The 26,292-nt window shown below is 36.8% G+C and overlaps 1 protein-coding gene across 1 annotated transcript in view; it reads right to left on the bottom strand.

Annotated features, from left to right (window-relative positions):
- Nucleotides 1-26,292, bottom strand: part of LOC117334499 (sodium/calcium exchanger 1-like) — a 185,966-nt gene that overhangs the window by 97,864 nt on the left and 61,810 nt on the right. The window contains exon 4 of the mRNA XM_033894155.1: nt 21,718-21,794. The gene's annotated coding sequence lies outside the window, so the exon portion shown is untranslated. The remainder of the gene's footprint in view (nt 1-21,717; nt 21,795-26,292) is intronic.

Below are 26,292 nucleotides of genomic sequence, written 5' to 3'. Positions count from 1 at the left end.
GCTGAGTTGTAGAATAATTTTATTGATATACTAAATTATCTTAAATCTATTCAGTGACATTATTAATAAATTATCATTATATTCTGGCAAATTGTGGGCATGGTTAAGTCGTTGTCTTCTTCAGCAGCTATGGACAGGTGGTTAGGTACATTGACCCACATTAACAGATCAAAGATTAATTCAAACACACCAATGCTACATGATGACGTAATACAAAACTATTAAAATGTCTGCAAGACATAAATGCCCTGCTGCCACCTGACATCCTGAAACACAGTTTTATTACATGGCAGAGGCATAAAAAAAGAATTTTCACTTCAACAAGTATATTTCTACACACCTGTAGGTCTATAACACTAGCTATACAGTCCATACAGATACCTATAACCTGCTTGATTCATGTGTTATTTTTGTGCTGGCCATTCATTATTGAGTGCAATAGAGGAGGCGGATGATTAAATGGCTAAAAAAGAAATAAATTGCACCAGTTTTCTCACCAAAGGAAGGAAATGAATAATGCAAGCTTGACATAAGAAGGGTTTTTACTATTGGTCGACAGTTAATGCTAAACGTAACTCGGTATCATGTAGATATAGTGTTTCCGAGCCAGAGTCCTATCTGCACTTCAAACAGTTATCAGTTGTTGCCAACCTCACCCCTACGTCACTGTTACAATCCTACAGGTGACATCATCGTCAATTGTACCAATCATGAACATACATCACCATCTTAAAGGTTAAACTCCATGCATCTAGTTTACAAGTCAGCATCCTCAAATCATAAAAGCTTATTAATCAAGCTTTAGAAATTAACTGAAAAAACCCAGAAATGTCTGTAAAAGGTGGATGTCAAAGCTTCCTTGTAAATGATGGCCATTCTTTAATAATTTTCCATGAATAGAAAGTGATCTTGACCTTCACCATTAAATCCTGATACTCAAACTCATCAAAGGTATTGCTCATATTTAACCTTTGCATAAAGAAATGAAGGCAGAAGAAACAAGAAAATGTCTGTAATACAGCCCAAGCTGCTGTTTGACCTTTGCATGAAGTTTGACCAAATTCCATGAAAGAATGATGTTGCTAAGTGTTCAAATTGAATGTTCTTTATAGAGAAAGTGACCTTGGCCTTTACCTTGGAAAACTGAAACACAACAAGGTCAGAGGTACTTTACTTATGTTTAAAGTTGAATTAAAATCTATGAAAGAATGTTGTTACTAAGTGTTAAACTTGAAATGGCTGATGATTTCCTATATTTAGCAACAGTGAACTTGGCCTTGACCTTGGAGTTCTGAAACACAACAATGTCAGAAGTATACTCATACTCGATATTGTTATAGTTTGATGAAAATTCATCAGAGAATGAAGTTGCTAGGTGTTAGAATTAAATTGGGATGGGGTGGGATGGGCAGTGATGCAAGAAGATAGGATAGTCATGGGCAAAGCTGACCCCCTCCTCCCACAATTTTAATGGCAAGGGCATAAAAATGACATTGGTTTATTTCACCATGAATCTTCTATACATTTTATTATACAGTAGTGTTGACCTTGACCTTAGAATACAGTAGGTGTTGACCTTGACCTTAGAATACAGTAGTGTTGACCTTGACCTTAGAATACAGTAGTGTATAACATTGACCTCAGAATACAGTAGTGTTGACCTTGATCACTGTATGTTTTATCAAAATCTTTAACCTATGCTCCACCCCCAACCCCTTACACATAAAGCAGTGGAGGTACAAAAAATAGAATTAGCTGATTAGCACGAAGACCTGTAAAATTTAGGCGAGCTAATAGCTGGTCTCAACATCAACCAATACACTAATGCCCCTTCTCTAGTGTAAAAGTGAAGTATTAGATTATGGGGAGGGCTCATTTGTGAACCACTTTTAACTATGATTTTAAAACTGATCATTCTGCAAAAAGGAAAAAGGGGAATTATTTGTGGACAAATACAGGAAGTGATAGCATATACATTACAGATGATTTTGATCAGATACTCACCATAAATCCATCCTAGGGGGGACACCTTCTTAATGCCACCTTATATTCTGTTACACATCATTTGTATATCATTGTGACACAATCCCCAACAACTGGGAGATAAGGCAATCAACCCTTAGCTTGTCTGTTAGACAGGCTGTCAGAAGCTGCTGAGCATGTCAATGTGTTGAATTGACCAGCTGACGTTTTATACTAGCACTTCCCTCAGCTAGGGCGGCTATGATACCAACTTCTTACCTTTAATCCAACGCCCTGCACCACACAACCTTTGCCTGCTCCCACACACTCGTGATCAGGGAGCTGTTTAGTGGTGTGGCCATCTATACTGATGGCCTTTAGTTACATCTGACAGATTGGTACAGTATTCCAGTGTCTATACACGACTCCAGAGCCGTAATTCCAATAAACACTAATCTCACTATCTCACTTACAGCATTAAAAGTCAATTTGTAAAATGTGTCAAACAGAATTGCTACAGTACAAAATCTCACCATACTTGAATACAAACAAATAAACAAAACTAAAATACATTTTTTTACAAATGATTAAATGATCTATGTTACTACTAAAATGCAATTTTTACTGAAATGACCCTTTTAAATAGACTAAACTTTAAAAATAAAATCCTTCAGGTTTTTTTTTATCCAATGGAATAAAAATAGTAAATTGGTATTACTGGTATCTGCCAACAACATTTCTGCTTTAATCTTTACTTGTGTCATTTGATCATGCATGTACTGCCATTTCAAATGGATTGCTTTGGTAATTTGAAGTTAATTACAAATTAAGGTCAGCTTGTACATATACAGTAGGTTTCCACCCTATCAGTGTTCCCTCTCCTAGGAGCACCTGCAGCTTCTACATAGCTTCAGTTGTAATTCTAGGATTATATATATAAACATGTGTGGTCACATGCTATCACACCTGCCTGTGTGGCCCTTGATTGTAAACCCTGTTCTAATTACTGGAAACCTCTATCGAATATACACCAATACGCCTGTTTATGTAGAAAAAATTTGAATGTGTTAAAGGAGAAAAAAAGTCAGTTTTTTTAAGTGACATTAACCTGATCAACTGCTGAGATCTACTGAATATTGTCAGCAATTGAATAGCAGGGGGCCAATAGGGGGCCAATAGAAGTTCCTCACAGGACAGACTTTGATTAGATGAGTTTGACTAATGCTCAGATTACTACTATCAACCCTTCTTTAGAAAACAAATCTAAAAGATGGTACCCTTGGTGGCTTCATCACTTTTCTCCCACAAAGGAACCCTCTAAATCAAAACATGACGCAATATTTGACATTGGAACCTTGAAGCAAAGGACACACGTGAAGCAAAGTTAGAGAATGGCTACATTAACTAACAGTGATATGATTTAAGACTTTAAACTTCAAATGAAATGGAAGACCATTTTCTTCTGGCTTTATTTTCTACCTTCAAGTGCGGAAGTATCTGGAATGTGTTTGTAGTTATGAGGTATTATATAAAATGTACGGAAAGTGGCAAGAGAATGCAATTGAACATTGGCCTTTCTACTGGGATATAGAAGCACAAAGGTAGGGACCAACATCCAAAGTCTATGATTCACATAGCAACCAACACAGTGATGTGCATTGTATAGACATATACTCCCAGGGATTTATATTGCCTATTTCATGTTAGGATCCCCACCTGTCCTGCATGCCCAAAATACAGCTGCATCTTGAGACTGCATAGCCATGGAGTTAAAGACGAAAATAAATTGGCTGTCAACCAATCCCATTCCTTTTTATATATTAGTGGTCAGCATATTCATTGTTTCATGTCTAAAGGCTTTTTCTGGGTATATCTTGGGCTGATAATATCCCAATCCCTATAGAAATGACAAGACGGCTCCTGCAAAATTTCCGAAATTAAAGTTCCTTATCGGTGAATTTTTCTTCCTAAAAATCCCATCCAAACTCATGAAGACGAGCCAATGAAGCCATTTGAAATATTGATGGTCCATTAGACTGATCTGACTGATCCCAACAAAACAAATCATAGAACTTTATTTGACAGTGGTGAGGCAGACAAGGTTATCCCAGGGTCAAAAGCAGAAAAAAAAACTGTTGGTGAGCGTAGTAAATATTGCTGGAAAGGTTGAAATTGGCACCAGATAATGTGAAGAATATGACGTATGTCTCAACAGGATACACAAGTCTCAACATGATACAAAGTTTCTATCTGCTGGAGAGAAATTTACAAAAGCAAAGAATTTGTTTTTTTTTCACTCAAATTCTTTTCCGAGTGTTTTTTTCATATAAATACATACATTCACACTTTCTTTGCCAAACTTTCAACCTTTCTGTCATAGTCAAATGCTTATTTTTGGGTGCTGGACAGCTGGGTTTCACCATTTTCCCCATTTACCAAGAGGAAGGGTCATTTATTGTGGGTATCCATCAACATCAAGCTGCACCATCCATCATCTACTCAAGGTCACTATACTTAAAAAGCATTCTTAAAACTTTTTTCCTAATCAACATCTACTATCTCTAGGTATGCATCAAAATGTTGTTGATGCAACATCTGCAAAATGTTGAGAAAACAGATAATCGCAACAAATATTTTCATAAAATTCTGCTTCATATCATAATCAAGATTGACATCATGCAGTGTTTATGTTTTTGCAACAATTTGTCCTCAGTTTTGTAAGAATATGATGCCTATTCATTGTTATCAACCCGCTAACTAGCCAATTACTACCATCAAACAATTTCTTATTATTCCAATCTTATTATCCACCACTGCAGAGATTCTACACTCATTAAGATTGCCAGTCATCCTATATTAGTAAGCAGAGAGCACAAATACTAGTCAGATTCTCTCATCAATAATGGCCACAGCACATTGTGTGGGCTGTACTTGACAGTAAATCTTGGATATAAGTCTAAGTCTATAGGACCAAATAAATTTTCAATTAATCCAATGGTTTGACTCTTCAGAGTTGCATGGTGTCAATCAGTCCTACAAACTTTTAAATCTACACAATAGTTTTACTAGGAGAGGAGATTTCATATCATGATGGATGCTTATCTAAATATAGGGAAACATATGCTGTGTTCAATATCTGTACATTGTACAAATAATGAAGTAAAATGAGAAAGATCAAAATGTAGCTGTACCCCAATAAATTTCCCCTTTTTCCCAATTTATACAATTGTTCATCATAATTCCCTAAAGAAATGAAATCACAAAAGCAAATCAGGACAGGGAGGATGGACAAACTTATCATATACCCATGATACCCCACCTCCCCACATAAAACAGTGGAGGCATACAAACAAGATTATGTTGATACAGTTTTAATTCTGTGACATAAAGTTAAGTCCACAAGGTTAAATGATGCTTCCTATCAATTTTGGCAACCAAGACTTCCTCTTTCAAGCCTCATTATTTCCCAAAATGACAGCACGTAAGTGAGAATGCCCCTATATAATGAAGACAAACTGTGGCTTATAAAACATCAAATTTTGGTGTTTGATGTCTTTATTTTTCTTTTGTATGAAAATGTTGAAAAGCCTTTTCCTGACAGCTAGGCTCTTGTTCCAGTGGGGCCAATTAATCTCGAGGCTTAATGGCCCTTACAGGCCAGCTATACATAAATGCTGAAGCCCACCACTGCACAGGAGATTTTCAGCTGAAATGGTTAGAAAGTTCATTATCTAAAAACAAGATCAGACATGGTAGTAGACATGAACAGCATAACAACAAATACTACAGGTACAGTTTGAACTATTTCTGTTTCAGGTGAGTGTGGATGGTTATATCTCGGAGCTAAATCTAGCATCACTCTATCTACAACTATCAGCTTTCACTGTTTACAGAGAAAGTCTTATCTGCTCTGTCCAAACACTGAAGCCAACATCTTCTCTAGATCTGGACATGATCCGAGGCCCTGTCTTCCATCAGGCCATTATAATCTGCCTGATAAATCCTTCAATACACACATGTAGAGGCTGATGATTTGAGAGTCACATTAATAGACTTGATTTTACATAACAAGGGGCTCATATCACACCTGTCAGATCCAACTAGATATGTTAAACTTCATCAGATGCTCCACCTGTAGCCATGGCACATACTCCCATTACAACTACTTTTGATTGAAAAACAAATGCTCACACATTATATTTATATCTATGTCTATCAGGGAAGTTGTCATGAACATCCCAGCCAGACTTCTAATACCCATACCTCAGATCTTGGAAACTGATCCCCGGGGTGATAATTCTAAAATTAGACTACGGCATGGGGATTTTTGGAGGCTACATATGTATGTTCTCACCAATAAGATAGGCCAACCTTACAGGTCAAAACCAACCAGGTATTCAACTTTGTACTGTAAATATAAAATAGCTAATGTCACATTAGCAATGTATATGAAAACAACAATGGAATCAACTGATGGAATAAGCATTGCTTGGCAATGATCCCCAGTCAGCATTTGAACCCAGTGTGCTGAAAGGCATATATTGTATTGGATTCCTGGACAACATATGTTGGACAGAAATGGAAAATCATTAATATTATTCATATTGTGACAGCCCAAAGCTACTATTCCTCACTGGTATTATAGCATATACTGAAATATAAGCTGATTTAGCTTCATTTGGTAAGATGTCACTGTGATCTCAAAGTTAAAAATGTCTTCCAAAACATTCACCATAATTCACTTGACTTTCATGAAATATATTAACCAGTCTTAACACCATTACAGTTCCACTTGACATTTGCCTATGATCCATCAAACATTTCAATATTCCTGCGCCAAGCTCACCTTCAGTTTAGTCTGATAAACACCTACACACCAAAACACCCTCTTAAACAATTATATCTCTTTATTAAATTTTCCAATTTCAAACAGTATCAGCCTCTGTACCAAGACATGCCAAGCTACAAAGTATATAAATTGACAATATAGGCCTACTTTCTCTACACATCTGCCTTAGCCTGTAGGGACAACAAAACAGACAGACACTTTTGTCAATGAAAGGTATAGGCCGACATTTCTCATTGAATATTTCTTAAAACACTTAAAAGTGTCAATTTTACTTCCACAAATACTATTTAAAAGACCTTGATATAAAAACCAATCAGCCTATTAAATTCATCAATTTCCAAACAAATAGTTTAATTGATTTATAACCTACAATAACTCCGCCGTTGGTTCTTTTCTTACGAAGAAATTTGAATTGAAAATACTCATTTTTCAAGCAGCACCAGATTATAAAGAACGCTTCTATATTGTCAATTTTCTGAAAGACCAAATTTCTCTGATGCTGGTCAATAAATTCTTGTTTCTTCTCATCTATAGATTCATAGACAAGCATTTGCAAAGAACAGCCAATAGTTGCAGAGTAATCAATTGCACCATAAAATCCAACAAATAGCAATATATCAAGGGATGTTGGTCCATTGTTTTAGTACAGTAGAGAACAAATACCCTACTAATTCAATACCCTGCTGTTTCATCCCCAGAACTGACAGATCACTTCAGGGTTGCAGATCTACTAACCTTTCAAAAGGCAGTGTAACTTTATTTCAAACAGAAAATCCACAAGCTTTCCAACAAGCTAATTAACGAGTCTGTTTGAATGTTGATTAGGTAGGGACAATAGACAGACATATCTAGATCTGAAAGGCAGAAAAAAGACATAATGTTGGTCATCAACCAGACAGACTGTCAACAAATGACAGCTGAACTTAACACGACTTCAATGTACATATAGACCAACCATGGCTGTAACAATCTTAGGTATTGCCAAGAATACTTTCTTCAAATGTTGGCTCATGTCTCCACTAAGATGGGAGAAAAGGCAAGATATGCATCATCAGTCCTAAGCATGTATTACCAGAATGCTCATTATATCGTAAGGCGTTTCACTGATAAGCTTGAAGATTTTCTCATAAAGTGTTTAATTCCCAACTTTTACCTTAAGCATATGCAGTTTCAATGTCATTTTAAAAACTATCTTGGAATAATAAGAAAAAAAAAATAATGAAAACAAATGCCACTGCAAAACACTTGTAACATAGCAACTGAAATTGTGTTCATACCTTATCATATGACCCTTGTGTTGTTACCACAACATTCAACAACAAACCATAAATACTGCATAACAATTACTGAAGAGAGAAAATTGTGGTGAATTATAAAAGCCTAAGAAGACAGCTATCACAACCTTGTATCCTGGCAGCATGTGATGTGTTGCCAGTGGTGTATCATTGACAGATGGTTGGAGAGTGACCTTGGGGCCATGTTTAAGTTCATGCAATCACTAATGTTGCTGATAAGGGTTTCTAGGAATTATTTTCTGATTTCTGGCCTTGTGTGGGCTGAATGCCTGAAGCCCCACCACCAGAACTGACACAAACAGTAGACTTTACAGCCATACAACCAATTCACATCAATTAAAGGGTATAGGTGCGTTTTTTAAAGTATTGACTGAATGATTTCTGTAGCATGCCAAGACGCACCAGATATCTGAACATTATTCCAAAACAGGAAATCATTATCATCTTTAACCTTTTGCAAAAATAATATATGTATTATTTAAAGAAAATTCAATTTTCCTTTTTGAATACACAAACCATCTTTCACCTACTGAAAAATTATATTCATTTCAAGAAATTTAATTTTCTTCTTTAATGGATTGACAAATACTATCTTTATAAGTGAACACAGATTGCATCTATTTCCTAAATGATGAAATATCAATTAATTGAAATTTTAAGACCTCAATGATGTGAAGGTTGAATATTTCTGTTAAAAACTGTTTTGATCAAAGTGTCATTATAACATGAAAATAATTTTGCTTTAATGACAAACACTTTTTCACACAAAGAAATGATGTTTTTTAAAAAAAAAAAAGAAAAAAAAAAGAGTCATATTGGATTTTCAATTGATCAGTTTTGGGGCTCGTTATTAAAACATTACATCATATAAATCAGAAATCCAAATTTTGCCATCATAAACAAAACTATGACTAATAGTAATTTTTGTTTCATATTAGATCATGGAAACCTCATAAGTATATTGACAGAGAATTTATTGGAAGTTAGGACACCTGTGACAAAAGTATGAATGGTTTGGTAGTTTATTGTGTTCAATCAGCTATTATACTGTAAAATGCATTTGACTGGAATTTTTTCCATCATACCAAAGCCCTGCATTTTAATGATTATTTTTACAAAAGTTGCTCAATAGTCTATCCAGTGTGTATGATCTGCATACAGAAATGATCGTCTTCTCAATAACATCCATTTTATATGTATTGTAAGCTCACCAGAGTTGTTCATCGACCACTGTATAATTTATATATAGGCAGGTAATGAATTATTCACTGCATTTTTATATCAAAACAATTGGCTTATAATAGACTTTATTTCCATGAAGCTGCCGATACTGTATTTTGAGCTGATGATTTTCTGAGGCCTTAAATTACAGACTTGGTACACTAGGGATTAGAAAAGTGGAAATTCGCTCGCCAAAGTGGAAATTCCTACCACTTTTGGCTTAACCTACCAGAGGTTTTTAGTAGTTTCCACTTTATTTTTTATATTTCCGCAAAATGTTTCCTATTACCACTGCTTTAATAGTCTTTCCACGGATTTATCACTCTTACCACTAGCTGTTTATTCTTTCCAGTACAATTTAGTAATTACCACTAATTATATATAATTTGGTTTAATTGGTAAAAGTAGACCGCTAGTAACTATAAATCGTTCATCTGTTTCAGAATACTTGCCGATGGCCTCGTCACGGCTGAGCGCGTTCACCTGTGTGTCAAACGTGCCCCGTGACGATGGCAAGTAAAGGCTTCATACAGTGAACGCGCTGTAAGTTTAGCTGAACCATAGCTCTTGACGACCATGGAATTATTAAATGTATATGAACCAACTGATTTATGGTTGTTTTGTTTTCATTTCCATCCACTATTTTTACAGTTGAAATCAAAATCCTTTGATGATACAGCGCTGCGTACATATCTGACGGTAGGTATCTAGATGTGCTGCTAAGTGAATCAAAATTACCATGTAAAACCATATGACTATCTTCTGAGAGATGTATTTACCGAAATTATTAAAATGTCCCACACAAAGTTGTATTACGGTGTTTGTTTTCACTTCCAACGGAGAGATCTCGACATATGTGTCTGTGTGTTGATAGCAGATCGAGAGCACCAACACTGTTACGTAGGTGTGACACGTGGGAACACACTAAGTTTAGCTGAGCCATAGCTCTTGACGACCATGGAATTATTAAATGTATATGAACCAACTGATTTATGGTTGTTTTGTTTTCATTTCCATCCATTATTTTTTTAGTTGAAATCAAAATCCTTTGATGTGCAGCCGGGGACGTCGTCCCCGATTCAGCGCTGCGTTTGCTGTGGGTACATATCGGTAGGTATCTAGATGTGCTGCTAAGTGAATTAAAATCACCTTGTAAAACCGTATGACTATCTTCTGAGAGATGTATTTACCGGAATTATTAAAATGTCCCACACAAAGTTTTATTACGGTTTTTGTTTTCACTTACAACGGAGAAATCTCGGCATATGTGTCTGTGTATTGATAGCAGATCGAGAGCACCAAAACTGTTACGTAGGTGTGACACGTGAATCTCGGCCGAGTTGTGTGCGCTAGACTTTATATTTTGCTGAAACTGTAATAGATTCTACTGGATTATTCGATTTTAAACGACAATACATTGTAGATATCATTTTACTGTTTTGCATGACTTCTGCATGTACGGACTATCCGCGTTGTCTTGGATGACCTTTCACCTTCAATAGATGGCGCTGTGATTGGGAACGTTTGTGTGCTTTTTTCTCGAGTTATATTTTGTGAAATAGTGCGGTAGCGCGATATTGTATTGAAATTTGTTTGGTACAACAATCAGACTACTACATTAACGGTATTGTAAAGAATTCCATGATAAAAGTGAACTAAATTCTACGTCCCGGATTGAGGTAAATGTGGTTAGCAGTAACTACAGATTGGTACTTTTATTGTAGGTTAGTCTACATCATCCTCTCGGATACAATGAAGTGTACGGGTAATAGGATTATCTGCGACGGACATGCAATCCAATGATTATTGATAGTTTCTTATTATTATTTTGAATGAAATATGCCACCGGGGAAAAAAAGGTATGGTTGATAATCAGAAGTGTCATAGATTTTACTTCAGGAACTGGAAATTGGATGACGACGGGTCCATAGTTTCATTTTATTTTGGTATGTCCATTATATACAGATCTGAGGGTAAAATATATAAAGCAATGTTACTACAAAAGACCACCGGTTTTATTAATTAATCCAACTCTTATCTGTTAATAATGTTAGAGAGTTGTCAAAAGGTAAATATCTCTACTTGGCTAGCAAAAGACAAAATTGATAAGTGTTGATTATATATCGAACAATTTTCATGTACATGTATGCAACACTCTCCTGTACACCTCAGTATTTGTTTAATGTTATATATCTTGTATACCTGAAGGCCTTGGGGCTTTTGGTAAATAAAAAAACGGGACGGCACCATCCGCATTCATAAAGACAATTGTTTTATAGATCATTCGATTGGGAATTTTAACTGGTCGGATTGGGAAAAATATCCAATTTTACCATGGGAAATGGGGCCAAAATTCTACCCCAAATCGGCCCCCAAAAACATGTTAGTGTGTTACTGTCGTGGGAGGGCGATCAGGGCTAAGAAGATCAACAAGATGTAGTATAGAAATATATTTTGTGCATATTAAAAAAAAATAAAAGGAGTGAGAGAAAAAAAATTGTGTAAACAGTTTAATTTCTGTTGGTGTATGTGTTGATATGTGTTCCTATGGTTGTCCGTTTACTGCCCCGGGTCTAAGCAACCGGTTACACTGGACAGACAGTAAAGGATGTCACTGTTCCCACGAGGTACAGTATACAGTATTTGTAAGGTTTTGTCGGAAGCTTTGACCGTCCGGGGAGTCTCTATGGTGTGTGCTACTTCATGTATTGTCCAATAGTGTACATGCACACACAGTGATAGAGATTGAAAAACCAAAAATACAACAAAAAAAAAAAAAAAAATATTCACAAGATGTTATGTCAGATATAGATTAATTTGCAAAAGAAGTTGCCAAAATTCAGGTTTTGTAATAAGTATGCGTTAATAGGTATCAAGATTCTAGTTAAAATATCTTCATTAACAGAAAAACACTTTCCCTTTCGACTTTTATGCTAAGTTATCGTGTGAATAAAATCAATGGATCCCATTTTGCCACTATTTTCAATCAGGGTACAGTGGACCCGCGATAATCCGGACGCCGATAGTCTGGAAAACTCACAGTCCGGACGGAATAGCACGGGAACGGATTTCCGTAACGTTATTTGTACTCACCAGTCTGGAAATTCGGATTCCGTTTCCGGAACCCTACTTTGGGAATGGAACGTACTTTTCATTAGTAAATTCACCCAGTAATCCGGACGATGCCCGGTTAAGTCAACCGTGTCGACAGCTGTACAGACTATCGCTTGACACTGTGCGTAGTCATAGCGACCGCTGCCAGGTCATAGCCCCGGGTGTTTACCTGTGTGACAATGTTAGCTTCTTTACCGGGTCTTTTATTTCAGGTTTTTAACTTACGTAAGAATCATAAAATCATGGACTGATCGTAAGTAAACTAATGTAAACAAAATCAACAACAACAAAACGAAAAAAAAACACGGACTGATTCGGTGACATTACATCAGAGACGCCATATAGGAAAATATAGAAACGCGTGAACACGTACCTGCAATAAATGCGAATTAGACAACAATAATGTAAGTGCTGAATAAACTTTTGTGAATTAACAAGTGCTACCGAAACCAGGGACATATATAAGTTTCTATTATAACGGGCCATATTAATATAACATGTAACATCTTACTAATATTCTATTATAACGGGCCAAATACAACGAGTATCATCTTACTAATTTCTTATCATAACAGGTTGTTTATAACTTGTAACATTTGATTCTACTATGTTTGCTATGCAACGCCAGTTTTGATTCGTTTAAAACCATGTATTATTTTCAACTAATACAAGCTCGAAAGTCAAGGCTGTAATATTCACCCAATATTGGTAATACGGTTACTTTAGCTGAGTGTGCTAACGGGTTAGTCTCTCAATGACTTTTTATCAGGAAGTGTATGATAGATGTTCTTGATCATGGTACTGTAGTGTCTGTACAAAGACATGCATATTTTATAAAAAAAAAAAAAAAAAAAAAAATTCGTTTGATTTCATCAACCTGAATTCCCTATCGTATAAACACAATTCTTAACAGAATTCAAGTTAAATTTACGCACAACCAGTATAAGCATATTTTCGGAATTTTTTGAAGTGCACGGAAACCAAACGCGTCAACTCAAAAGTAATTATCGGCGCGTGCCAATTAGAATGCCAGAAATCACAGACACCTGTGGTGTAAGAGACAGGTGTGACGAGCGTAATCTCACACCTGGCAATTGTTTCTCTGAGCATGTTTGTTTATTTATTAAAGTCTGTTGACTTGCGACACACGAATTGAAAGTAAAATTACAAGGATCTCAATCAATTCACGATTATTACACAATTACAAAAAGTCATACACTTTAACCATTGCGAATTCATAGATTATATCTTTCTCAAGCATTTAATCGTCGATAATCCATGAGACCGTGACATGTAAAATAAGGGATAAAATCTGTATAATTATTTAGAAGTGTGTTGGAGGCTTCAACACGGGTTTTCATTCGGGAGAGATTTAGTCTATTGTAGATCATGATCTATACAATATATTACTCTCTGAATGAAGTATCCTTCATGACTAAAAGAGGGTTTTGTATAGAATACAACGCATAAGTTTACTGTATCTTTGTATTTCGTCTTTTCTCACAAACCAGAGTATCCAGAACTGTTGTATTTTTGTGGTATGCTTATTTGAATATTAATTTGCGAATAAAACAGCACATTATTTTATTAAAAGAAATATTGATGCCGTGTTCCTTTTATAGTAACGAGGAAGAAATGGTAAACACATAACTAATATACCTTTATTGGTGATTGACCGATTATTGGGTCGTGTATGACATCTGTTTGCCCCTGGTATAATACATTATTCTTTGTTACCCAAGCGGTCATTTTGAGAGTCGATTTCACTAAAATCTTCTTTTTTTTGAACGCTCAAACTGATATTGCTGGATTTCGACTTCTTGTCGCAATATTCGCCGAAATCATCAACCTCAAATCTCATGTCCAGATCGTATTCAGACATGATGTGTTGTTTCTGTTCACACTGTCGTCTATACTGCTGGCCACCATTTCAGTTACTGTTAAACCTGTGGCGTCATAGACTTCAAAATCAGCGTGACTGACCGATACGCTGATTAGCAGTCGACCGACAGCGCTGTAATAAACAAATGAACTAACAACCGAAGGCAATCGTCATTTTAATGGCCACGTGTTTCATTGACAATCATTCATCCTTATGATATCAACCTAGGAGGTTCTTAAAAGTTTTTTTTTTCTTTCTCAAATCAATCCACCGCAACTGAGGGACCTACATAAGTTGCGATGTCGTAGCTCAAGACGACGGGTGCATGCTTAGTGCAAGGATATAAGTACTTCACTGCTTAATACGTAAATTTGTATGTAATTAATAACATGCATCTTTCAATGAGTCGTCGTTTCACGTAACGGTGTTACAAAGCCGATATCCGTGTTTAATTTCCGATCATAAATTTATTACATGTATTTGAGATTAATCAATTATCGTATCACGTAATGTATGATTGTGCATAAATTCTGTAACATTTAGGTTGTAGAGAAAAAGCAATGTACCGTTATAAAAACAAAAGCTACACATTGTAACACAGGTAAACACCCGGGGCTATGACCTGGCAGCGGTCGCTATGACTACGCACAGTGTCAAGCGATAGTTTGTACAGCTGTCGACACGGGTGACTTGGCCCGACATTTTTTTCTCCTCGTGGTGAAAAAATCGTCCGGATTATTGAGGGAAATTTACTAATGAAAAGTACGTTCCCTTCCCACTGGTGAGTACAAATAACGTTACGGAAATCCGTTCCCGTGCATTTCCGTCCGGGCTGTGAGATTTCCGGACTATCGGCGTCCGGATTATCGCGGGTCCACTGTAATGTGATTTAAATCGTGTTTTTATTTTTTGACGAGTTTATGGTCACTGGTTACTTCGGTGAATCCAAATTTCAACAATCAAATTATTTTGTCACATGTAAACAGATTGCAATAATACTATCTTTGAAAATATGTCTGTCAACCCACCGTAATAGTTAATTTGGTAGACTTACGAATCTTGGTTCATAACGGACTATCACACGTTTATCAGTTAACTTGATTGACAGCTGACACTTTTATAAGACGAGTCCGTACCCGACCGAGCAAGATACGTGTGTAATAGGACTATAGCAGGGTTATACCAGGGACATAGATATAGAATACTTCTGGAGAAAACTTGCTAAAAACCGACTATACATTATTTGATACACAATTTATTTCAAATATTTAATGAGTGAATGAGGAATGTATTCCGCTTTTTACATAGTTAAAACGCTAAAAGAGAACAAACAAAAACAATAATCGTTTTGTTATTAAAACAAAAAATTTCTTGATAATAACTTATAACCCATCTTGAAAATCGAGTCGCCGCGGGTAAACTTTCAGACGCCTACTTTTACCAAAATCATCACATGTGATATAGGACCTATATACACTTTAGGTCCGACACCCATATGATCTACGAAATGACTTAACCCATGGATGTAATGAAGACAAACTATTGTTTTCACTTATTTGACCATCGACGTGCATATATCAGTTAATCACGTGTAATAACAGGTCTCTGGTTTGACGATCCTTCTGAAATGAATTGAGAACAAATATCGTAAGATATCCCATCCTCGCTGTCGCTGGCCGTATTTTTCAAGGACTAAATACCAAGTCCGTGGTTGGAGGCCTAGCAGTCGAATTGCTGTAATCTACAAATATCAAAAAACAAAATCTTGCCTTATAAACGTGACCGTTGTGTAGACTTCCTGAAGTTATTAAACAGCGCCGTCTATTGAAGGTGAAAGGTCATCAAAGACAACGCGGATAGTCCGTACATGCAGAAGTCATGCAAAACGGTAAAAACATATCTACAATGTATTGTCGTTTAAAATCGAATAATCCAGTAGAATCTATTACAGTTTCAGCAAAATATAAAGTCTAGCGCACACAACTCGGCCGAGATTCACGTGTCACACCTACGTAACAGTTTTGGTGCTCTCGATCTGCTATCAATACACAGACACATATGTCGAGATTTCTCCGTTGTAAGTGAAAACAAAAACCGTAATAAAACTTTGTGTGGGACATTTAATAATTCCAGTAAATACATCTCTCAGAAGATAGTCATACGGTTTTACAAGGTGATTTTAATTCACTTAGCAGCACATCTAGATACCTACCGATATGTACCCACAGCAAACGCAGCGCGGAATCGGGGACGACGTCCCCGGCTGTACATCAATGGATTTTGATTTCAACTAAAATAATAATGGATGGAAATGAAAACAAAACAGCCATAAATCAGTTGGTTCATGTACATTTAATAATTCCATGGTCGTCAAGAGCTATGGTTCAGCTAAACTTACAGTGTGTTCCCACGTGTCACACCTACGTAACAGTGGTGCTCTCGATCTGCTATCAATACACAGACACATATGTCGAGATCTCTCCGTTGGAAGTGAAAACAAACATTGTAATACAACTTTGTGTGTGACATTTTAATAATTCAGGTAAATACATCTCTCAGAAGATAGACATATGGTTTTACAAGGTGATTTTAATTCACTTAGCAGCACATCTAGATACCTACCGATATGTACCCACAGCAAACGCAGCGCTGAATCGGGGACGACGTCCCCGGCTGTACATCAAAGAATTTTGATTTCAACTGTAAAAATAGTGGATGGAAATGAAAACAAAACAACCATAAATCAGTTGGTTCATATACATTTAATAATTCCATGGTCGTCAAGAGCTATGGTTCAGCTAAACTTACAGCGCGTTCACTGTATGAAGCCTTTACTTGCCATCGTCACGGGGCACGTTTGACACACAGGTGAACGCGCTCAGCCGTGACGAGGCCATCGGCAAGTATTCTGAAACAGATGAACGATTTATAGTTACTATTCAATTCAATTCAATTTCAATTTATAGTTACTAGCGGTCTACTTTTACCAATTAAACCAAATTATATATAATTAGTGGTAATTACTAAATTGTACTGGAAAGAATAAACAGCTAGTGGTAAGAGTGATAAATCCGTGGAAAGACTATTAAAGCAGTGGTAATAGGAAACATTTTGCGGAAATATAAAAAATACACTGGAAACTACTAAAAACCTCTGGTAGGTTAAGCCAAAAGTGGTAGGAATTTCCACTTTGGCGAGCGAATTTCCACTTTTCTAATCCCTAGTGGTATACAATGCTGGGGCCAAAAACAGTGAAATCATATGTAATTACAGTACTAGGGCCAAAGTGATTGTACCGCAATACAGCACTGGGGCCACAGTGACCATACATAAATACAGTACTGGGACCACAGTGACCATACATAAATACAGTACTGGGACCACAGTGACCATACAGAAATACAGTACTGGGGCCACAGTGACCATACAGAAATACAGAACTGAGGCCACAGTGACAATATAGACATACAGTACTGGGACCACAGTGACCATACAGAAATACAGTACTGGGGCCACAGTGACCATACAGAAATACAGTACTGGGGCCACAGTGACCATACAGAAATACAGAACTGAGGCCACAGTGACAATATAGACATACAGTACTGGGACCACAGTGACCATACATAAATACAGTACTGGGACCACAGTGACCATACATAAATACAGTACTGGGGCCACAGTGACCATACATAAATACAGTACTGGGACCACAGTGACCATACATAAATACAGTACTGGGGCCACAGTGACCATACAGAAATACAGTACTGGGACCACAGTGACCATACATAAATACAGTACTGGGACCACAGTGACCATACAGAAATACAGTACTGGGGCCACAGTAACCATACAGAAATACAGTACTGGGGCCACAGTAACCATACAGAAATACAGTACTGGGACCACAGTGACCATACATAAATACAGAACAGAGGCCACAGTGACCATATAGACATACAGTACTGGGACCACTGAGTGACAATACAGATATACAGTACTGGGACCACAGTGACCATACATAAATACAGTACTGGGGCCACAGTGAGCATACAGAAATACAGTACTGGGGCTACAGCGATCATACAGAAATACAGTACTGGGGCCACAGTGACCATACAGAAATACAGTACTGGGGCCACAGTGATCATACAGAAATACTGGGACCACAGTGACCATACAGAAATACAGTACTGGGGCTACAGTGACCATACAGAAATACAGTACTGGGGCTACAGTGACCATACAGAAATACAGTACTGGGGCCACAGTGACCATACAGAAATACAGTACTGGGGCCACAGTGATCATACAGAAATACAGAACTGGGGCCACAGTGACCATACAATACAGAGCTGGGGCCACAGTGAGCATACAGAAATACAGTACTGGGACCACAGTGACCATACAGAAATACAGTACTGGGGCTACAGTGACCATACAGAAATACAGTACTGGGGCTACAGTGACCATACAGAAATACAGTACTGGGGCCACAGTGACCATACAGAAATACAGTACTGGGGCCACAGTGATCATACAGAAATACAGAACTGGGGCCACAGTGACCATACAATACAGAGCTGGGGCCACAGTGACCCTACAGTACAGAGCTCTGGGGCCACAGTGACCCTACAGTACACTATGTCTGTCTAAAGTGACAGTAAAGCATGAACAAGTGTGAAGCATTATATGTCCCATGGCTTGATTATATGGAATCACCATGAAATGTCTGTGATGATAAACAATTAATGGTCAGCACCCATAAAGTCTGATGATAAAGTATACAGCTGACGAATGAGGCCAGTCCACCCAACTACTTTAATCAACACACAGGTCTGATCAATAAAAAAATATGTAGCAGGCAACTTTTAAATGTCTCTATTTATCCACATATAGATATATTTAATACTGTTTACACAGTCTGAGTCTCCACTCAATGTATAATTGTCATTACATGCTATCTAAATAGGTATATTTTGGTATCATATCAAATTTACAAAAATTATTTTACAATTTGCTTCTCTAATTTTTCCAATTACATACAATCTTTTTTTTAAAGAATAATGTTTTGAATCACATATACTCCCTAATCAATTTACAAATCTAGATCTTCATTCCAGCCATGATATTATGTACAAATTTCTAATAATAGTGTTACCATTACAGAGTAAAGCCTTAACCCCACCTCGGTGTGGAAGGCATTCAAAGGAATATACTCATCATCATCATTGTGTTTGTAGATGTTTACAACATGTGTTGAGTGCCTAGAAACACTCATCATTACTGACAGCAGTGTAGTTGAAGTTTGAGAACAGGTGTAAGTAATTTTGTAGCTGAACAAATTGTAAAGACTGCCCCTGTGTTAGTTTTAGATCTATACTGGTCCAGATGCTGTGCGAGCTATCTCTGCGGTCAGGTAGACGTTGTGTAGAGTACTATCAATCTGGACCATCATATACAACTATATACTTTGTATGGATAGAAATGATCCGACACCAAAATCTGATAAGCCCAAACAAAAACAATATGCATGTGTGAAACAATGTCTGAGTGATGTTATCTTCACATTTGATTGGGTTTTTAAGATCTGAAGTAAGATCTCAAGGAAATGCACTTATGAAACGTCAACATCTCAGTTATATTTTAGAAGTAGCATGATTGAGGTAAAAAGACTTGAGATAGAATTAGATTATAGAGCTTGTTTCACAGAAGACATGTATAACGATGAAGCCTGATGAAAGTCTATACCTGTATCATCCTCTGTACTACACGCCCCCCTGACAGACTTAGTGGTGCGCTATCTCTCTACGTCAGAAAATCCTGTCAGTGAAAACTCATATGAAATGCACTTTACAGATAAAATATCTTAATTGACTCCTAAGTTAGTTTCTAAACATACATGCATATGATTGTTGGTGATGTAAAGGAAAGGTAGTAAATTCCCAGGGGAACATGGCACCCCTAACCTGAGGTAATGTAGAACATTTGGCCCCAGATCAACTCACAACCAAATAAAATCTAATTGGTTCTGATCAAGGTGACCTAGTTGTCCACCTAAGTGGGTATAACTGGTAATACTAATTGGATGGAACCCTCACATGCATCAGTGATTATAGTACTGGAAAAACTTTAAAGGGACATAGTGGAGATGGAGGTGGATCGAGATTCAAGTAGAAGGATGCTGAATAGAAGCCAGGAAGAGATTTCTGTGATTAAAAAGGGTCGGGGTACGTGGAAGATCCTGAGGATAGAAACAGGTATCAAAGAATCCATTAACCTGAATTGAACTGACAAGATGATAGAAGAGACATTTGGGAGTCAGGAAAAAGGAACATGAAGACAGATATATAAAGGAAGAAGGACATTGGGAACAAATGTTTAGGATTAATCTGTAAATAGAGACAATTTAGGACATTGGGAACAAGGGTTTAGGATTAATCTGTAAATAGAGACAACTTATGGTAGGGAGCAGTGCCCTTGGTACAACATTAACCTTGCTTGTCTATAACCAGCAGGAGAGATGTGCCCCAGAGATATGACCATGTCTACTGACTCCTAGCCTGATCAAACAGATAATAACTGTATAAAGAAGATGTAGATTATTTTTTAGCACACGCTGAAAATATATAACAACAGGATTCAAGGTTGTAAAATCAAAACATATGTAAATGTAACGACTACACCATCTATAGTAAGTTATATATAGACGCATCAAACCTTGCTGATTTCTGTAGCTCTAATTCATTACTCTTAGCAATGCCTTGACTCCATAACCTGTACATGGTAGCTTATCTGAGCCTGATATATCATATACATATCCGCTACAAGAAAAACATATCAATATCTCATTTACTTCATAAAAAATGCCTGGTTTGTGAAACTAGCTTAATTCATACCCGTATATAACGTGTTGATTTTTTTCATTCATACTTGCTATTGAATCAATTACTTAAAAGAAAAAGAATAGAAATCAATAAATAATTTGGTGTCTTCGATCTTACACTTGGTTACAACTAATGATTTATCAAACAGGATAAATGATGGCGCATCATCAAAGACACTTACATGCATGTGTACTTTTATCACTATCGACCACTGGCACTACTGCAGTCAGATATATATCTCAATGAAATTGATTTAATCTGCTCAAACGGGCCCATATATTGCCATAAACAAAGGATTGCCTTTTTCACCATCACACCTACTAACATGAACACTGTGAGTTCTGTCAATGGTGCTAATACATGCATAAAGCATTTTCCACTGACAGGAAAATTATTCCTATTATGTTTTTCCTTTGTAATTACACAGCTATATTGGTGGTACACTATCAGCATTACTTTTATAACATGTTGTGTCTCCGGTAGCGGATGAAGAAAAAGACTTACCTGTTCAACGTTTCCTGTAGTTCTCACGTCATGAGGTTATTCTGAATAAGCACATTTTCCCAATTAGTCACATTTTCCTGAAAAACGGAGAAAAAAATTTGATCAAGTCAGGAATCCATGGTTAGTGGATCAATATTGGAAGAGGAGACAGCTGACATTGGGTGATGAAGTCACAGTAACACAGAGACTGGCTTCCTCATTCCAGGGGCTACCAAAACAATATAAACACCCCTCACAGACAACTGCTTCCTACTAGCAGCACCCCACTTATCCAAATATACCTAGGTACAGTGCTTAGCAGTGTTGCCGATACACCACAGGGCCGACACTTCCTGTAAAGTTTATACTGTTCCTATAGCACTAATGCACCTTATTTATCAAATTACCGTCAATTGGGACCAGTTATTGCTAGTTCTCCTCTTCACCTATAAACTCACTTCAATTTCTCTAATCTGTGATAAACATAAAATCCAGGACTTTCATCAATGAGATGATGAGGAGTATAACTGGCGAGTGTAACACTGACTGCTGCTCTGAAGTCGGAACAGCATCCCTGCCCGCCAACACATATTCTTCAGTCTTCTGGTAATAACAACACAACATGACCTTAAGATCTTTAATGAAGTTAAAGATTTGATTTGGTTTTAAGCTGGAAACATTGCGGATCTTATAACTGTCAATATTGTGGTAGATCAGGGCTCCCACCACCCACTATGTAAGGACTCATAACGTTTACTAATCATTACCACAGCCCAATAAACTACAAGGCAGGCAAAACACCCACATTTACAACCATTGACATTAAAACTGGATAACAACCGGTACTTACATTATAAGATGCTATTACTAAGGAATCTTACCTAAAGAGTCACCAGTCGGTTATAAGGAATCCTATCGAAAAGAGTCACCAGTCGGTTATAAGGAATCTTACCTAAAGAGTCACCAGTCGGTTATAAGGAATCTTACTGAAAGAGTCACCAGTCGGTTATAAGGAATCTTACCTAAAGAGTCACCAGTCGGTTATAAGGAATCTTACCTAAAGAGTCACCAGTCGGTTATAAAGGAATCATACCGAAAGAGTCACCAGTCGGTTATAAGGAATCTTACCTAAAGAGTCACCAGTCGGTTATAAGGAATCATACCTAAAGAGTCACCAGTCGGTTATAAGGAATCATACTTAAAGAGTCACCAGTCGGTTATAAGTAGAGAGCGGAAAACTATCCTCTGATGCCAAAATGACATAAATTCTTGTATCTTAATTGGACTGTGTGCCACTTTTCTCATTTGATGCTTCAGATCAAATTTGGAATTATCATGACAAAATGGTACTATTTGACCCATTGTCTTCTCCAATTAAATGTGTCACATCTGATGGCCTGGATACAGCTTCATTAACCATGCTTCAAGTCCCCATATCAATGAGAACATGTTCATCAAAAAACAGTTCCAGAATTCAATGAAGTGCAATATATGACCTAAATATTGAGTAATATAGCAGGATGAAATTGGCAGAAACTTGATAGTTATCTATTTGGCTTGTGGTCCAATGAGTTAAATTAGCCTAATGTGTCAACATTACCAGCTGAAAAGTCCATTTACCTTTGCCGCAGCACACCACTTCATTCACTCCAGCAATTCTACATGGTTACCCTATATTATTGAAGGGTTTACATGTGCTTATTTTATCAATATATAGTATAAAATCCATACCATTTAAAGCTGTGGTTCCCTTTAGATTAATTGGTAATCACTAAACCTAGCTATAGTGTAGGAAGTGGAGACAAACAGCTTAGGATAACGCAGAAGAGAGAGAACATAATTTTCAGACATGGTAGACAAGTCAGGACAAATAGCTTAAGACAATGGTTGAGGAGAGGAGGAATAGTTAGAGACATGGTACAAGAGAGAGGACAAATAGCTAAAGGCATGGTACAAGAGAGAGGACAAATAACTATGAAAACATGATAGAGAGGATAAATAACAAAAGAAATAGCAGAGGAGAGAGGACAAATAGCTTAGAGAGGACAAATAGCTGAAGACATGGTAGAAAGGACAGATAGCTAAAGACATGACAGTAGAGTAGAGAGGACAAATATCTCTCAAAACATGATAGAGAGGATAAATAACAAAAGACACAGCAGAGAAGAGAGGAAAAATAGCTACAGACATAAAGAGGAATTCAGGATAAGAGTACTTTTAAAACTCAAGTTAATCAGGCATGTTCTATAGACACGAGGGCACAAGTAGACAAAGTAGTGAGGACATAATCTTGACTAAGCCTAACTGATATACATTCCAATTACACACAGCCACTGTATTGTAATCAGCAAATATGTTGTCTATTAATAAATAGATTGGAGGATTATGGGTTCAAGACCTGGGGCAATACCGGTCAGAAAAATAGCATGCTTGATTAACTGTGGTATACATAGAACTCTTGCTTGTTAATAAAAATTAGTCGCCTGACCTAATGCAGCAGACTGGGGACATGTAAGTTCAGAGTTTTGATAAATTGTTTCTCACCCTGTTGCTGAAACGTATACAATATCACTAGTGAGCTACAAGAACTAGGAAAATACTGTATTCCTTGATGCATGATATGCAATATCTAAGTCAGGCTTCAGTTGGCAGGAAAACGCTGCCAATTACATGCATTATTCTAGAAATCCACCCATGGTCAGTTCCTCAAATTGAGTAGGATTCAGTTACCAGGAAAACTCATTAATACTTTATATGAATTCATTTCTGTTTTCAAATCTGAATTCATATTCTGATATGACATTATCAGTTAAATATGTGAAACACAAAATTAATGATAAAGGACTACAATTTGGTTAAGCTTACTTTCTTCAGCTTAAAACTTTAAATTTAAGGTTTTCAGTGAATGATTTATTATTTGCTAGTTTGACCTTCAGGTTACAAAGTCATAAAATACAAATCTTTATCTAATTGCTTTAGTCTTGCATGACTCTTGTATATAAATTGATCAAAATATGTTCATATACAAAGTCATCAGAGTAATAAAAATATATATTTCTTTTTTTACAAAATAGTTATGGCGAGTTTTACCTTGGACACAACATCATGTTACATACACTTATTCGAGGTAGTCTCAAGTTTGATCATTACATGTAATGTGATCAGAACCTATTTATTTAATATTCAAAATTGGGCTGTAAAATGTTTTTGAAGTTTTTTTTATATATTATAATCATTCACATATTTACCTATCTCGGTCTGTTAATGCCAATAAGAAATAAATCAAATGCAAATTCGCCTCCAAATACGTGTCACCTCCGCAGTGCTGGACACAATCAATGCACCTAGCACCTCATCACCAGTTCAAAGGATCCTTGTGTTGGTCAATTACACACCTGAAGTCAGGTGTTTGAGTGTTGCTCAGATGTCAACACCACAGTGTCCTGGACACAGAGGAATTGGCACCTTCAGAACTTGGATGCTGTGAACACAGCACTCATAAAGGATTTTATTAGGTCCACCGTATTTGTTATCATTTTAGACATTGACAGATGGCTTATGACGACAAGGCTGGTAATGTACAACCCTTCATCAATGCTGTTACCAAACAATCAATATAAACTTCAGTTTTCACAAGGACAAACACTGCTGCAGTTTTATGTCCTAGAACCTGCCAAGTGTTTTTGTGTGATGGTAGACAAATTGAAGTCTTTATCATCAAACCTTGGTACTTTTATACACAACACTGCCATTATTGCTACAGGGCTCTATGGTGACAATGTAACTCTGGTTACAGACCGATGTTTGGTTACATCAATGCTTTTGTTTACAAGTAGGAAGAGCTCTGAAATGACCGATATTATGGGTTGATAGACTGCCTCTGATAGACAGCACAAAATCTGTAATCAATCTATTTGATCCTAAAAGTTCAGAGCACTGATACAATCTGCTAAGTACCAAAACTCTAAAATCATAAAAGGAAAAACATAATCTGTTATTTACCAGACAGACCATCAGGGACAATAGATCTTTAAGATACTTAAGAAAATTAATAACAAGAATCCCCATTGGCCCATATTGTTCATATGTTACTAATGTAATTTAAAGTTGATCCAGATCATTTATGTGGATGCAAGCTGAAAACTAAAATGTACCTCTTCATTCAAATATGAGAGTTCATTCAATTGAGCCACAATCACTCCATCATTCAGATAGAGCACCAGTCATGTAACCTCAGGGTGAAGATCGGTGTACATGGTTTAACGCTCCTATCCTGTGTCAGTTTGTGTTTCTAGGGAAGCTGAGAAATGGTCTGAACTGTTCTTATGTGGTTGTGTCCTTGAGCAAGAGACTTTATCGTAATTGCTCAGGGTGGCATGCAACAGGCCTCCCACATGTTATTCAGCGAGGTGGTCACCAACTACTACAGGAAGACCCTGGCTGTTCACAAGGTGATAAACCAAACAAACATTTAATTGAATAAACTTTTTAGCTCTTTATCAAAGCATGCTATTGGCTCGATACCACAGCTCCAGGCTTTTTGGTTGTTTTGTTGAAAAGAAAATGTTTCAGGATTTTAAACCATTTGACCTCTGT

Source organism: Pecten maximus, chromosome 9 (assembly GCF_902652985.1).
Source record: "Pecten maximus chromosome 9, xPecMax1.1, whole genome shotgun sequence".
NCBI classification, from domain to species: domain Eukaryota; kingdom Metazoa; phylum Mollusca; class Bivalvia; order Pectinida; family Pectinidae; genus Pecten; species Pecten maximus.
Note: the sequence above shows the minus strand (reverse complement) of the source record. Positions and strands in the feature narration are given on the sequence as shown.